The sequence below is a fragment of the Dendrobates tinctorius genome, unplaced genomic scaffold, assembly GCF_039654945.1.
Source record: "Dendrobates tinctorius isolate UK_male_01 unplaced genomic scaffold, ASM3965494v1 ptg000092l, whole genome shotgun sequence".
Classification (NCBI taxonomy): Eukaryota; Metazoa; Chordata; class Amphibia; order Anura; family Dendrobatidae; genus Dendrobates; species Dendrobates tinctorius.
The window spans coordinates 1,454,636-1,470,547 of NW_027361760.1; positions in this window are offsets into that span (position 1 = coordinate 1,454,636).

Sequence of the window (15,912 nt, forward strand, 5' to 3'; positions counted from 1 at the left end):
GCAACTCTTTTGATGTTTGGAACCTGTCTTTGGAGTGCTCCGGGCCTGCCAGATAACAGCTGTTGCGATGTCGATGTCTGCTGTGGATGCTCCTCATCTGAGCTATTGGAAGCAGCACCCTCTTCCCCCAATGGATGCCAATCTGGGTCAACAACTGGGTCATCCATCACCTCCTTTTCTATGTCATGTGCACCTTCCTCTGTGTCACCGTGTATAGTGGTATAGTGTGCGGGAAGGGGCACCTGAGTCTCATCAGGGTCAGAATCTGGCTCTGTACACTGCGAGGACAATGTAGTGCTCTGAGTGAATGTACCAGCAGAATCATCCATCAGCGGCTGTGCATCAGTGCACTCCATGTCAGATTCATCTTGGCCTGGGTACTTCACCATTTCACTTGATAATCCAGGCATGGTATGTGAAAACAGCTCCATGGAGTAATCAGTAGTATGGCCTGCTTCATCCTTCAATCTTGATTGGGGTGAAGGACACAAGGAAAGGTGTGGTTCATGAACATGAGCCTCTAATGACGACTCAGTGCTTTTACTTTTTACAACTGAAGAAGAGGAGGCGATAGAGCTGGAGGCTGAGTCAGCAATGTAAGACAAAACTTTTTCCTGATGCTCTGGCTTTAAAAGCGGTTTGCCAACTCCTAGAAAACTAAGCGTTCGAGGCCTTATGTAACCAGACGATGACGCAGGGTCAGCACCTCCTGCATTCGGTCCTATTTTGCTCTTGCCACTACCATCAGATCCACCACCAACACCATCATTACCAGCTGCCAACCCCCGCCCAATTCCACGGCCTCTTCCACCAGCCTTCCTCATTTTTGGTAGAAATGTAGACAAAATCCAACAAACTATATAGTAATGTAAAACAAGGTACAAGGTGTCTATAGGACAGGGGAGATTTTGAATTTCTGCACACACTTGTGGACAGTGGACACTTTTGGATTGTGTGAGGCCCACTGATATCTGAGCGCTATGTGACAGGCTCGATGGCACAGCTGTGACAAAAGTGACTAGAGGATAAGGGAGATTTTGAATCTCTGCACACACTTTTGGCCACTGGACACTTTTGGATTGTGTGAGGCCCAATGAATATCTGAGCGCTATGTGACAGGCTCGATGGCACAGCTGTGACAAAAGTGACTAGAGGATAAGGGAGATTTTGAATTTCTGCACACACTTGTGGACAGTGGACACTTTTGGATTGTGTGAGGCCCACTGATATCTGAGCGCTATGTGACAGGCTCGATGGCACAGCTGTGACAAAAGTGACTAGAGGATAAGGGAGATTTTGAATCTCTGCACACACTTTTGGACACTGGACACTTTTGGATTGTGTGAGGCCCAATGAATATCTGAGCGCTATGTGACAGGCTCGATGGCACAGCTGTGACAAAAGTGACTAGAGGATAAGGGAGATTTTGAATCTCTGCACACACTTTTGGACACTGGGCACTTTTGGATTGTGTGAGGCCCAATGAATATCTGAGCGCTATGTGACAGGCTCGATGGCACAGCTTTGACAAAAGTGACTAGAGGATAAGGGAGATTTTGAATCTCTGCACACACTTTTGGACACTGGACACTTTTGGATTGTGTGAGGCCCAATGAATATCTGAGCGCTATGTGACAGGCTCGATGGCACAGCTGTGACAAAAGTGACTAGAGGATAAGGGAGATTTTGAATTTCTGCACACACTTGTGGACAGTGGACACTTTTGGATTGTGTGAGGCCCAATGAATATCTGAGCGCTATGTGACAGGCTCGATGGCACAGCTGTGACAAAAGTGACTAGAGGATAAGGGAGATTGGATTGCTTTTAAAAAAGCAGTTTGCTGAGCAGTGGGTAAACAGCAATGCAGGAATGTCAGGAAGCCTTAGAAGGCAGCCCAACAACCAACACCACTGATATACCACTATATAGCCTCCCCTTGCACTGCACACACAGTGACTGGTGTGTTGTGCAGGCCAAATCGCTAGCAGCAGAAGCAGTTTTTTTGTCTTCTTCCCTGCCTAACGCTCTCCCTACAGAATCAGCAGCAACCTCTCCCTATACTAAGATCGGCAGTAGTAAGATGGCGGTCGGCCTTTTATACCCCCTGTGACGCCCACCAAAGCAAGCCAATCACTTGCATGCCCTTCTGAAAGATGGTGGTGACCCGTGCCTATGTCATCACGTTGCCCACAGTGTCCGTGGATCCTGATTGGCTGAAAAAGAGCGCAAAACAAACTTTTGAAACGCGACTTTGGCGCGTAAGTCGCCGACCTCGTGGACGACCTCATCCTAGGGTCGGGTTTCGTTTCATGAAACCTGACTTTGCCAAAAGTCGGTGACTTTTGAATTTTTTCGACCCGTTTCGCTCAACTCTAGTTATGACACATGGGCTGGTGAGTAAAGATATGAGGTGGATTTCCTCCATCATCTCTTCAGTGTGCATTAATCTATTGGACTATACATTATTGTAGACTGAAGAGATGATGAAGCTCATGAGAACCAACCATAACACTGACACACAGAACAGGTGAAGTGTAAAGCATGGGGATATAAACAAAGTAAACAGGTGTTGTATAGTGATGAGCGAGCACTAAAATGCTTGGGTGCTCGTTGTTCTGGTAGAGCAAATTGTCATACTCGGACAGAACAACGAGCCCAATGTAAGTCTATGGGAGACCCGAGCATTTTTGCTGCGATCCCCCCCGGGGGCCCTTTTAAGGTGTAGAAACGTCTGAAAATGATCGAAACCTCTTAAATGACATGGGGACATCATGGGGGATCGCCTCTGGAAGCATTCCTGACTCCTAGTTCACAGCTTTAAACAATTTTTTCCGATATTCATGCCATTTTTCCCGGTGCAACAAAAAATACACAAAAACGAAACCAAAACAGATTTCCTGGGAAATATGTTAAGGTACATCCTTTGAAGGTTAATGACTTGCCTGTAAGGCAAAATAATTTACCCCAAGACCGAAATGTTCCTCCCCCACTTGGGCTTATTTCAGACGCAGCGTTTTTGAAGCGTTTTTCAACTTTAACTTTGCTTTCAACCACTACAAATGCATTCACTGGAAAATGTCATTGTAATATTTAACAACCCTAGCTGGCCATGTGGTGTGTGACACATAAGCAGACCCATCTTGTTTCATTTATGAAGGATGAACTCTTAAAGTCACTGAGCCTATTTTTACCGGGGCATCAGGCGGCATTAATCTTCTTAAAGGGCCATTATTAAACAGTGGGTCTCCTAAACTGTTGTAGCCTATGCTGTGAGTGGATGGGCTGCCAAGAATTATTACGCACCCCAATACCCCTTTCATAAGATGTCCAGGAGGGCCTCCATAAGAAATGAAGCATTGAATGCAAGGTCTGCCCTGCTACCAATTCATATGCACCCCATTACACCTTGGAACCCACATACTGGATGGACCCAGAAAAATTCACTTCACCATATTCATTTGGTACTCCCGTACTCTTTGTTTTACACATTGGCAGCAAGGCCAGCCCTGCTGCATAGTCATATACACCCCATTACACCTTGGAACCCACATACTGGATGGGCCCAGGAATATCCACATCACCATATTTCTTTTGCACTCCCATACTCTTTTTTTACTCTTTTTTTTTTTAAACATTGACAGCAATGTCTGCCCTGCTGCAAAATTATATGCACCCCATTACGCCTTGGAACCCGCATACTGGATGGGCCAAGGAAAATCCACTTCACCATATTCATTTGGTACTCCTGTATACTTTGCTTTACACATTGGCAGCAAGGCCAGCCTAACTGCATAGTCATATGCACCCCATTACATCTTGGTACCCACATACTAGATGGGCCCAGGAAAATCCACTTCACCATATTCATTTGGTACTCCTGTATACTTTGCTTTACACATTGGCAGCAAGGCCAGCCTTACTGCATAGTCATATGCACCCCATTACATCTTGGTACCCACATACTAGATGGGCCCAGGAAAATCCACTTCACCATATTCATTTGGTACATCCAGAACTTGCCAATGATAGACATAAAAGGTCTAAGTTAATCTACCCAAGTGATGAATAATGGGGCTTTGGTGCAAGATTTTCAACATATCAAAGTAAATGGCATTTACACAGCAAAAAAAATAATTACACCTCCATACAAAGTGTGCGTTTTCTGAGCAGAAACACTTGAAGATCTTTTTTTTTTCGAATGTTAGTGTATCAGATAAAGAAAATAATGTGGCTTCACTGAAATAGTCTTCTGATGGCAAAAAAAAAAGCATTCAGTGAACTGTGAAACTGTAGGCAAAAATCGTACATTGCAAGATGGTGGACGTTACACAAGGCATGGTTCCAAAAGATTATTTTCAAATGTCAGAAAAGTGCGTTCTTCCCCTACCAATTACATTTCTGAATGTTCAAATAAAAAAATCACACAGAAAATCACACAGAGATAAGGAGAACTGACTGCAAGGAAAAAAAAAATGAAAGAATCTGCATCTCTTCCACCAAAACTTGATAACACTTCAGAGTTGTGGCTGATAAAAATCTCACCAATTAGTCCAAAAGCGAGTGAAACAGATTACTTTAACCCCTTACCTACAAATGACGTAATATTCCGTCCATGTGACCATGGACCTAATTACCATGGACGGAATATTACGTCATCGCGATCAGCAGCGCCCACGTGGTGAGCGCCGCTGATCGCGGCCGAATGTCAGCTAATTATCACAGCTGACACCCGGCACAATGTGTCAGGGGCGGTCACGGACCGCCCCCGACACGTTAACCCCTTGCACACCACGATCAAACACGATCGCGGTGTACCGGGGGTTAAAGGGAAGCATCGGCTGGGAGGGGGCTCCCTCCGTGCTTCCCTGAGCCCCCCACGGCAGCGCAATGTGCAGCGCTGCTGCGGGGGGCTCCTTTCCTGCAGGTCCCCGGATCCAAGATGGCGACGGGGACCTCCGGGGGCCTGCAGGACGCTGGCTTCCTCAGTGCCTGCAAAGCGCAGGCATGAGGAAGCCTGTGCAGTGCCTGTGACAGATCGCTGATCTGTCACAGTGATCTGTGATGTGACAGATCAGCGATCTGTCACAGGACAGTGATGTCCCCCCTGGGACATTGTAATAAAGTAAAAAAAAATAAAAAAAATTGTAAAAATAATTTAAAAAAAATCGCCAAATAAATTAAAAAAAAAAAAAAAAATATTCCCCAATAAATTCATTTTTTGGAAATAAAAAAAAAAAAAACAATAAAAGTACATATATTTGGTATCGCCGCGTCCGTAACAACCCGCCCTATAAAACTGTCCCAATAGTTAACCCCTTAAGCGAACCCCTTAAAAAATAAAAATAAAAAACGAAGCAAAAAATAATGATTTATTATCATACCGCCGAACAAAAAGTGCAATAACGCGCGATCAAAAAGACGCATATAAATATCCATGGTACCGCTGAAAACGTCATCTTGTCCCGCAAAAAACGAGCTACCACACAGCATCATCAGCGAAAAAATAAAAAAGTTATAGCTCGCAGAATAAAGTGATGCAAAAATAATTATTTTTTATATAAAATTGTTTTCATTGCATAAAAGCGCCAAAACATAAAAAAAGACCTAAATGAGGTATCGCTGTAACCGTACTGACCCGAAGAATAAAACCGCCTTATAAATTTTACCGCACCCGGAACGGCGTAAACGCACCACCCAAAAGAAATTCATGAAACGCTGGTTTTTGTAAATTCTGCGTCCCAAAAAACGAAATAAAAAGCGATCAAAAAAGTCACATGCCCGAACATGATACCAATAAAAGCGTCAACTCGTCCCGCAAAAAATAAGACCTCACATGACTCGGTGGGTCAAAATATGGAAAAATTATAGCTCTCAATATGTGGTGATGCAAAAACTATTTTTACAATAAAAAGCGTCTTTTAGCGTGCGACAGCTGTCAAACATAAAAACCGCCATAAATAGTAAATCAAACCCCCCGTTATCACCCCCTTAGTTAGGGAAAAATAATAAAATTAAAAAAATGTATTTATTTCCATTTTCCCATTAGGGTTAGGGCTAGGGTTAGGGCAAGGGTTAGGGCTAGGGTTAGGGTTAGGGCTAGGGTTAGGGCTAGGGTTAGGGTTAGGGCTAGGGTTAGGGCTAGGGTTAGGGTTAGAATTGGGGGTTTCCACTATTTGCGCACATCAGGTGCTCTCCAAACGCAACATGGCATCTGATCTCAATTCCAGCCAATTCTGCATTGAAAAAGTCAAATGGTGCTCCTTCCCTTCCAAGCTCTGCCATGCACCCAAACAGTGTTTTACCCCCTCATATGGGGTATCAGCCTACTCAGGACAATTTGCAAAACAACTTTTGGGGTCCTATTTCTCCTGTTGCCCTTAGGAAAATAAAAATTTTGGGGCAAAAATATCATTTTTGTGGAAAAAAAAATGTTTGTTATTTTCACGCCTAGGCGTTATAAACTTCTGTGAAGCACTTGGGGGTTCAAAGTTCTCACCACACATCTAGATAAGTCCCTTGGGGGGTCTAGGTTCCAAAATGGGGTCATTTGTGTGGGGTTTCCACTGTTTTGGTACATCAGGGGTTTTCCAAACGCGACATGGTGTCTGATCTCAATTCCAGCCAAAAAAGTCAAATGGCGCTGCTTGCCTTCCGAGCTCTGCCATGTGCCCAAATAGTCATTTACACCCACATATGGGGTATCAGCGTACTCAGGACAAATTGCACAATAACTTTTAGGGTCCTGTTACCCTTGGAAAAATAAAAATTGGGGGTGAAAAGATCATTTTGTGGAAAAAATATGATTTTTTAATTGTACCGCTGTACATTATAAACTTCTGTAAAGCCCTTGTGGGTTCAAAGTTCTCACCACATATCTAGATAATTTCCTTAGGGGGTCTAGTTTCAAAAATGGGGTCACTTGTGGGGGGTTTCCACTGTTTAGGTACATCAGGGACTCTCCAAACGTGACATGGCGTCCGATCTGAATTCCAGCCAATTTTGCATTGAAAAAGTCAAACGGCGCTCCTTCCCTTCTGAGCTCTGCCATGCGCCGAAACAGTGGTTCCCCCCCACATATCAGGTATCAGCGTGCTCAGGACAAATTGCACAATAATTTTTGAAGTCCAATTTCTCCTGTTACACTTGGTAAAATAAAAAAAATTGAACCTGAAGTAATTATTTTTGTGAAAAAAAGTTAAATGTTAATTTTTTTTAAATATTCAAAAAATTCCTGTGACGCACCTGAAGGGTTAATAAACTCCTTGAATGTGGTTTTAAGGACCTTAAGGGGTGCAGTTTTTAGAATGGTGTCACTTTTGGGTATTTTCTATCATATAGACCCCTCAAAGTGGCTTCAAATGTGATGTGGTCCGTAAAAATAAAATGGTGTTGCAAAAATGAGAGATCGCTGGTCAACTTTTAACCCTTATATCTTACTAACAAATAAAAATTTTGGTTCCAAAATTGTGCTGATGTAAAGTAAACATGTGGCAAATGTTACTTATTAACATTTTTGTGTGCCATATCTCTGTGATTTAAGGGCATAAAAAAAGTTGGAAAATTGCGGAATTTTCAAAATTTTCGCCAAATTTCCATTTTTCTCATAAATAAACGCAAGTTATATGAATGAAATTTTACCACTAACATGAAGTACAATATGTCACGAGAAAACAATGTCAGAATCACCGGGATCCACGGAAGCGTTTCAGAGTTATGACCTCATAAAGGGACAGTGGTCAGAATTGTAAAAATTGGCCCGGTAGTTAACGTGCAAACCACCCTTGGTAGTGAAGGGGTTAAATCCTTGCAAGAAGTTTACTAATGTGACACAAAATCGTGTATGTTTTCAGCTAAGCTTTTGAGAATAACCAGCAATGCAGTCTGAGTGACGTGACTGGATACAGGAGACTGTTATTTAAAAAAACAAAGGAGTGTACCATGAAACCTCAAGCTGTCAAACCCTTTCTTGGTTTTCAAATGGTAATGGAATCCCGACAATACGCTGAGAGCAGGATGCACTACATTGAAGGACAATCAACTTTTCGCATTTTTTAATGGTATGATGGTTCCCTCTTTGCAGAATAATTTAATGGATAATTTGGCTATTTTATTTGCCAAGTTTTTAACACTAAGGTTCAGATACGGCTTTAGAGACGGCTAATAGAGTTGAGCGAAACGGGTCGGACAAATTCATAAGTCGCCGACTTTTGCTAAAGTCGGGTTTCATGAAACGAAACCCGACCATAGCGTGAGGTCGGCCATGAGGTCGGCGACCAGAGCGCCAAAGTCGCATTTCAAATGATGCTTCCAGCGCCCTTTTTCAGCCAATGATGGAGGACGCACACTGTGGGCAATGCAATGACATGGGCAGCGATCACCACCATCTTTGAGAAGGGCATGCAAGTGATTGGCTGGCTTTGTGTGGCGTCACAGGGGCTATAAAAGGGCGTGCACGCCGACCGCCATCTTACTTTTGCCGATCTTAGCATAGGGAGAGGTTGCTGCTGCTGATTCTGAATAAGGGAGAGCGTCAGGAAGGGAAGAAGAACAAAAAAACTGCTTCTGCTGGTAGCGATTTCCACTGTACAACACAACAGTTTATGTGCAGTGACAAGGGAGGCTCTATTTTTGTGCATCAGCTCTGTTGGTTATTAGGCTGCCTTATAAGGCTCCCTGATTGCTGCATTGCTGTTTGCACACTGCTGTGCAAACTGCTTTTTTAAAAGCAAAAATACTTTTCTTCCTCTTTTCTGCACAGTTACCAAGCGTTCATTTTTCCACACTTTTGTGTGCAGCAGTCCTGCTTATTAGGCTGCCTGCTGCCATACTTGGACTGAGAGAATCATTGTCAGCCTCCTAATATCTCTAGGGAGATTCAAATTCTCCCCAATACTACACTCACTGGCCACTTTATTAGGTACACCATGCTAGTAACGGGTTGGACCCCCTTTTGCCTTCAGAACTGCCTCAATTCTTCGTGGCAGAGATTCAACAAGGTGCTGGAAGCATTCCTCAGAGATTTTGGACCATATTGACATGATGGCATCACACAGTTGGCGCAGATTTGTCCATGATGGGAATCTCCCGTTCCACCACATCCCAAAGATGCTCTATTGGATTGAGATCTGGTGACTGAGGAGGCCATTTGAGTACAGTGAACTCATTGTCATGTTCAAGAAACCAATCTGAGATGATTCGAGCTTTATGACATGGCGCATTATCCTGCTGAAAGTAGCCATCAGATGTTGGGTACATTGTGGTCATAAAGGGATGGACATGGTCAGCAACAATACTCAGGTAGGCTGTGGCGTTGCAACGATGCTCAATTGGTACCAAGGGGCCCAAAGAGTGCCAAGAAAAAATTCCCCACACCATGACACCACCACCACCAGCCTGAACCGTTGATACAAGGCAGGATGGATCCATGCTTTCATGTTGTTTACGCCAAATTCTGACCCTACCATCCGAATGTCGCAGCAGAAATCGAGACTCATCAGACCAGGCAACGTTTTTCCAATCTTCTACTGGCCAATTTCGATGAGCTTGTGCAAATTGTAGCCTCAGTTTCCTGTTCTTAGCTGAGAGGAGTGGTACCCAGTGTGGTCTTCTGCTGCTGTAGCCCATCTGCCTCAAAGTTCGACGCACTGTGCGTTCAGAGATGCTCTTCTGCCTACCTTGGTTGTAACGGGTGGCAATTTGAGTCACTGTTGCCTTTCTATCAGCTCGAACCAGTCTGCCCATTCTCCTCTGACCTCTGGCATCAACAAGGCATTTCCGGCCACAGAACTGCCGCTCACTGGATTTTTTTTCTTTTTCGGACCATTCTCTGTAAACCCTAGAGATGGTTGTGCGTGAAAATCCCAGTAGATCAGCAGTTTCTGAAATACTCAGACCAGCCCTTCTGGCACCAACAATCATGCCACGTTCAAAGGCACTCAAATCACCTTTCTTCCCCATACTGATGCTCGGTTTGAACTGCAGGAGATTGTCTTGACCATGTCTACATGCTTAAATGCACTGAGTTGCCGCCATGTGATTGGCTGATTAGAAATTAAGTCTTAACACACAGTTGGACAGGTGTACCTAATAAAGTGGCCAGTGAGTGTATATACACCTTGTACTTTGTCATACACCAGCCAATTTCTGCCGATTAAATTGAGGTGTAATCTATAGTGGGCCTGAGTTAATAGTTCAGCCTCCTAAAATCTCTAGGGAGATTCAAATTCTCCCCAATACTATATACACCCTGTGCCTTGTTTTACAGTACCATATAGCTGGTGGTATTTTGGGTACATTTTCCCAAAAATGAGGAAGTATGATGGAAGAGGCCGCGAACGTGGGTGGGGGTTGCCAGCTGGTACTGATGGTGGTGGCGGTGGTGGTGCATCTGCTACTAGTGGCAAAAGCACAATAGCACCTAATGCAGGAGGTGTTGAGCCTGCGTCATCATCTGGCACCACAAGGCCTCGAAGGCTACCTTTTCTGGGAGTAGGTAAACCGCTTTTAAAGCCAGAGCTTCAGGAACAAGTTTTGGCTTACATTGCTGACACAGCCTCCAGCTCTATCGCCTCCTCTTCTGAAGTTTCAAAAAATAAAAGCACTGAGTCGTCATTGGAGGCTCCTGGTCAGGAACAACACCTTTCCTTGTGTCCTTCACCCCTGCCAAAAGTGAAGGATGCGGCAGGCTACACTACAGATTACTCTATGGAGCTCTTTTCACATACTATGCCTGGGTTATCAAGTCAAATTGTGAATTCCCCAGTCCAAGATGAATCTGACACGGAGTGTGGGTCACCAGCCAGGGCAGTGGGGTTAATCCGTAAAGGGCCAATGTCTCAGAGGGATGTGTCACAGTGGTAGTGACCCGGTCCGTGGCCCTGGGTGTCCATGAAAAACGGGTGAATAACGTTTATAGGTGAATGATACGTAACGCCACCTGTGGTTTCTGATCAGATTGACCAGCGCTGCAGTGTCGCTTCTCTGGGAAAGATGTTGTGGTGCAGCTAAGATGTAGAAGCCCTGCACAGGTAGGGCCGTAGTCACAGGGCAGATGAAAGAGTTGGTAGATGGTGTGCAGTGCAGGATGTAGCAGAGCCATGCGCCAGGTGCAGGAGAAAGATGACAGACACAGTCGTGCAGTTTCTTTACCTGTACTTGGTAAGTGCCATCCAGGACCCAGAGTACAGATAGAGAAGGAGTTGGTCAGCCTGGAAGCAAATTAGGAATTCTCTCTCTGCAGATAGGTAGTGTGGCCTCCGTTCTAGCGCTTATCTGAGGTACTCGCAGTACTGAGTTCACTGAAGTTCCCCCTGTTGACTCTCTTTTGGAACTTTCTCGTATGGCAGGCAGCCGTAGCCTTTTCCTTCTGGTTCACACACGTCGCTGCTGGGGCCTCCGAGCCTTAGTTGGGAACAGAGCATTTACAGCTGCTACTTCCTCCGGTTTCTGCTCCAGGACCATCAGTGTCCCTACAAACTCGGACACTGGAATCCAGACCATGCGCTCCAGCTAGGAGTGAGCCTTAACTCTGCTCATCCTCTAGCTCCCCTTCTCATGTCCACACACTTCCCCTTCCCTTCACAGACTGCCCTAACTTCCCTCCTCCCGACCACAGAGAGCAGCTCCTCAGCAGTCAGGTTCAGAGCTCTCCCTGATGGCCTGGAGTGGGAACTGTGTTGAGTGTTGGTTTAACTGCTAGAGAGATCCTTCGTTGCTCCCAAGCATGACATCACACTCCCTAGGAGGAAGGTAATGCCACTGTGGCGACCATACTCCTGGGGGCGCCACAAGTGCACTGATGCCCAGCCACTGCTAGATGATTCTGCTGGTACATTGACCCAGACCACTACATTCCCCTCGCACTCTATACAGCCAGAATCTGACCCTGATGAAACTCAGGTTCCCCTTCCCGCATACTATACCTCCTTACACGGTGACAAAGAGGAAGGTGCAGATGAAAGTGCAGGTTCCTTGAGCAGGTGGGGGGAGCATACTCATGGGTGACGGCACTGGCACAAGGCCCATCATAGTAAGCAAAACTGTCTCTGCTGTCTCTGCCGGTGGGAGGGCCCATTGATGTTTTTGGCATTAAAATGGGCACTGTAGGTGTGTTTCCTGTCCTCCACTCACTGCCGACTTTTCTTCCCCATTGACTTGCATTGGGTTTCGTGTTTCAGTCGGCCTTCGACTTTTCACAATAATCGACCGATTGCGTTCGACCCGACTTTTGCGAAAGTCGGGTTTCATGAAACCCGACTCGACCCGAAAAAAAGGCAAAGTCGCTCATCTCTAATGGCTAATACTTGCAATATACATAGTAACATAGTTATTAAGGTTGAAGGAAGACTTTAAGTTCATCTAGTTCAACCCATATCCTATCCTAACTTGCCCTAACATGTTGATCCAGAGGAAGGCAAAAAAAACCCATGTGGCAATCAGTAAGCTTCACATTGGGGAAAAAAATCCTTCCCGACTCCACAAACGGCAATCAGACTAGCTCCCTGGATCAACGCAATATTAAGGAAACTAGTGTATATACCCTGTAATATTATACTTTTCAAGAAAGGCATCCAGTCCCTTCTTAAATTTTAGTAGGGAATCACTCATTACAACATCATATGGCAGAGAGTTTCATAGTCTCACTGCTCTTACAGTAGAATCCGCGTCTGTGAGTATGCCTAAACCTTCTTTCCTCCAGACGTAGAGGATGCCCCCTTGTCCCCGTCACAGGTCTAAGAGTAAAAAGATCATTAAAAAGGTCTTTGTACTGTCCCCGCATATATTTATATATTGTAATAAGATCACCCCAAAGCCTTCGATTTTCCAAACTAACTAACCACAACTGTAATAACCTATCTTGGTATTATGGTATTGCAGAGCCCCCAGTTCCCTGATAACCTTGGACACTCTTTTCTGCACCGGCTCCAGTTCAGCTATGTCTTTCTTATACACCGGAGACCAGAACTGTATGCAGTATTCTAAGTGTGGTCGCACTAGTGACTTATATAGAGGTAAAATTATGTTCTCCTCATTAGCATCTATGCCTCATTTAATGCATCCCATTATTTTATTTGACTTTGCAGCAGCTGCCTGACACTGGCCACTAAATGTGAGTTTGTCATCCACCCATACACCCAGGTCTTTTTCAGTGACCGTTTTACCCTGTGTTTTACAATTAAGCACATAATTATACATCTTGTTTGTTATACCCAAGTTATACCTTACATTTATCCCCATTAAAGCTCATTAGCCATTTATCAGCCCAAGCTTCAAGTTTACATAAATCCTCCTGTAATATAAAATTGTCCTCCTCTGTATTGATTACCCTGCAGAGTTTAGTGTCATCTGCAAATATTGAAATTCTACTCTCTATGCCCCCTACAAGGTCATTAATAAATATGTTAAAAAGAAGCGGGCCCAAAACTGACCCCTGTGGTACCCCACTGCTAACCGTGACCCAGTCAGAGTGTGCTCCATTAATAACCACCCTTTGTTTCCTATCCCTGAGCCAGCTCTTAACCCACCTACACATATTTTCCCCTATCCCCATTGTTCTCACTTTATGTATCAACCTTTTGTGTGGCACCGTATCAAAAGCTTTTGAAAAGTCCATATACACCACGTCCACTGCATTCCCTTGGTCCAGTCTGGAACTTACCTCTTCATAAAAGCTTATCAGATTAATCTGACAGGAACGGTCCCTTGTAAACCCATGTTGATATTGGGTCATGAGGTTATTCTTCTTCAGATACTCCAGTATAGTATCTCTTAGAAAACCCTCCAGGATTTTACCTACAATTGAGGTTAAATTTACTGGCCTATAATTTCTAAGTTCAGTTTTTGTCCCCTTTTTGAATATTGGCACCGCATTTGCCATATCCCAGTCCTATGGTACAGACCCTGTTATTATGGAATCTTTAAAGATTAAAAATAACGGTCTATCTATGACTGTACTTAATTCATGCAGTACCCGGGGGTGTATCCCTTCCGGGTCCGGGGATTTGTCAATTTTAGTGATTTTTAGATGTCGCCGTACTTCCTGCTGGGTTAAGCAGGTGACATTTAATGGAGAATTTTTTTATCACTGATCATGTTATCCGTCATGGGATTTTCTTGTGTAAATACTGTTGAAAAAAAGTCATTTAGCATATTGGCTTTTTCCTCATCCTAATCCACCATTTCACCCAGACTATTTTTAAGGGGGCCAACACTATCGTTTTTTTATTTTCTTACTCTTTATGTAGTTAAAGAATATTTTGGGATTATTTTTACTTTCTCTGGCAATGAGTCTCTCTGTCTCAATCTTTGCTGTCTTGATTTGCTTTTTACAAAATTTATTTAATTTTCTGTATTTATTTAACGCCTCACTACTACCTACTTGCTTTAATTCTCTAAATGCTTTATTTTTGTCCCTTATTGCCCACCTTACAGCTCTATTTAGCCATAGTGGTTTCCTCCTATTTCTGGTATGTTTATTCCCATACGGTATATATTGTACACAGGTCCTATTCAGGATGCTAATAAACGTCTCCCATTTTCTTTGTGTATTTTTATGTCTCAGGATATCGTCCAAGTTAATTGCACGAAGATCATCTCTCACCTTTTGGAAATTTGCTTTCCTGAAGTTTAGTGTCCTTGTAACCCCTCTACTACACATCTTATTAAAGGATACATGAAAACTTATTATTTTGTGATCACTATTACCCAAGTGACCCCCAACCCTTACATTTGATATGCGGTCTGGCCTGTTGGTTAATATTAGGTCTAGCAGTGCCCCCCCTCTTGTTGGGTCCTGAACCAGTTGTGAAAGGTAATTGTCTCTCATAGTTGTTAAAAACCTATTACCTTTGCTGGAACTGCAGGTTTCGGTTCCCCAGTGTATTTCAAGGTAGTTGAAGTCCCCCATAATAATGACTTCTCCTTGAGTCGCTGCTTCATCTATTTGCTTTATGAGGATATTAACATGTGCACTGCCAACATCATCTACTAACCCACGGATCTGCAGTGCCGGCTATACTACAGTCGAACACTCCAACTGGTGTCACGAATCACTACATAAACTTTATCTCCATTCAATTCTACCCCTTTTACGACCGCCTAAGGCCATGGACCGGGTCACTGCCACTGTGACATTCCCCATTGAAGTTAACGTACCCGGTGCCGAGTTTCCCACGGCCTCTGGGGCGCGTCATTTTTGGCGTCACGAACAGGATACGAACAGAATTCCATGCGTGCCTAAAGTCCAACAGGAGCAACGACCTGCAGCAACTGAAATGGTGAGTCGCACCAACTAGGGGGGAAGATGTCTAATCCCGGCGACGCTCAGGGTGCAGCAGCTGCAGCTCCCATATTGCCTCCACCATGCCTTATATACCCAGTGCGACATGGCTGCCACAGTACAATGGCGAATCGCACACCTTAAGTGACTTCAAAGGGAAGCTGCGCAGCATGTTTGAAATTTACCCTATGTCAGAGGAGCAGAAAGTCAGTATACTTACAAGTCAGCTCAGTGGCGTTGCTCAGAGAGAAGTTAAATCTTGGCCAGCGACTGATAAAATGACTGTAAAAGACATTTTTGCTAAGCTACGGGATACTTTTGACACCCGTACTGCTTCAGAAATAAAGATGCGATTTTTCAGCTGCAGACTGAAATCACAGGACACTATTAGAGACTATGCCCTTAACCTGCAGGAGGCGCTGCAGGCCATTAAACAAATTGATCCAGACAGTGTAAGAGATGAGAACAAAATGCTGAAAGAGCAGTTCATTGAAGGTCTTCTGTCTGATTCCAGTAAAGTGCAATTGCGCATGATGTCATTGCAGAACCCTGACATGGACTTTGTTCAGTTTAAGGACAGATCATCTAGTACCTCCAGCTCATTATCAAAGTGCAAAAGGTATGCTAAGAGAAA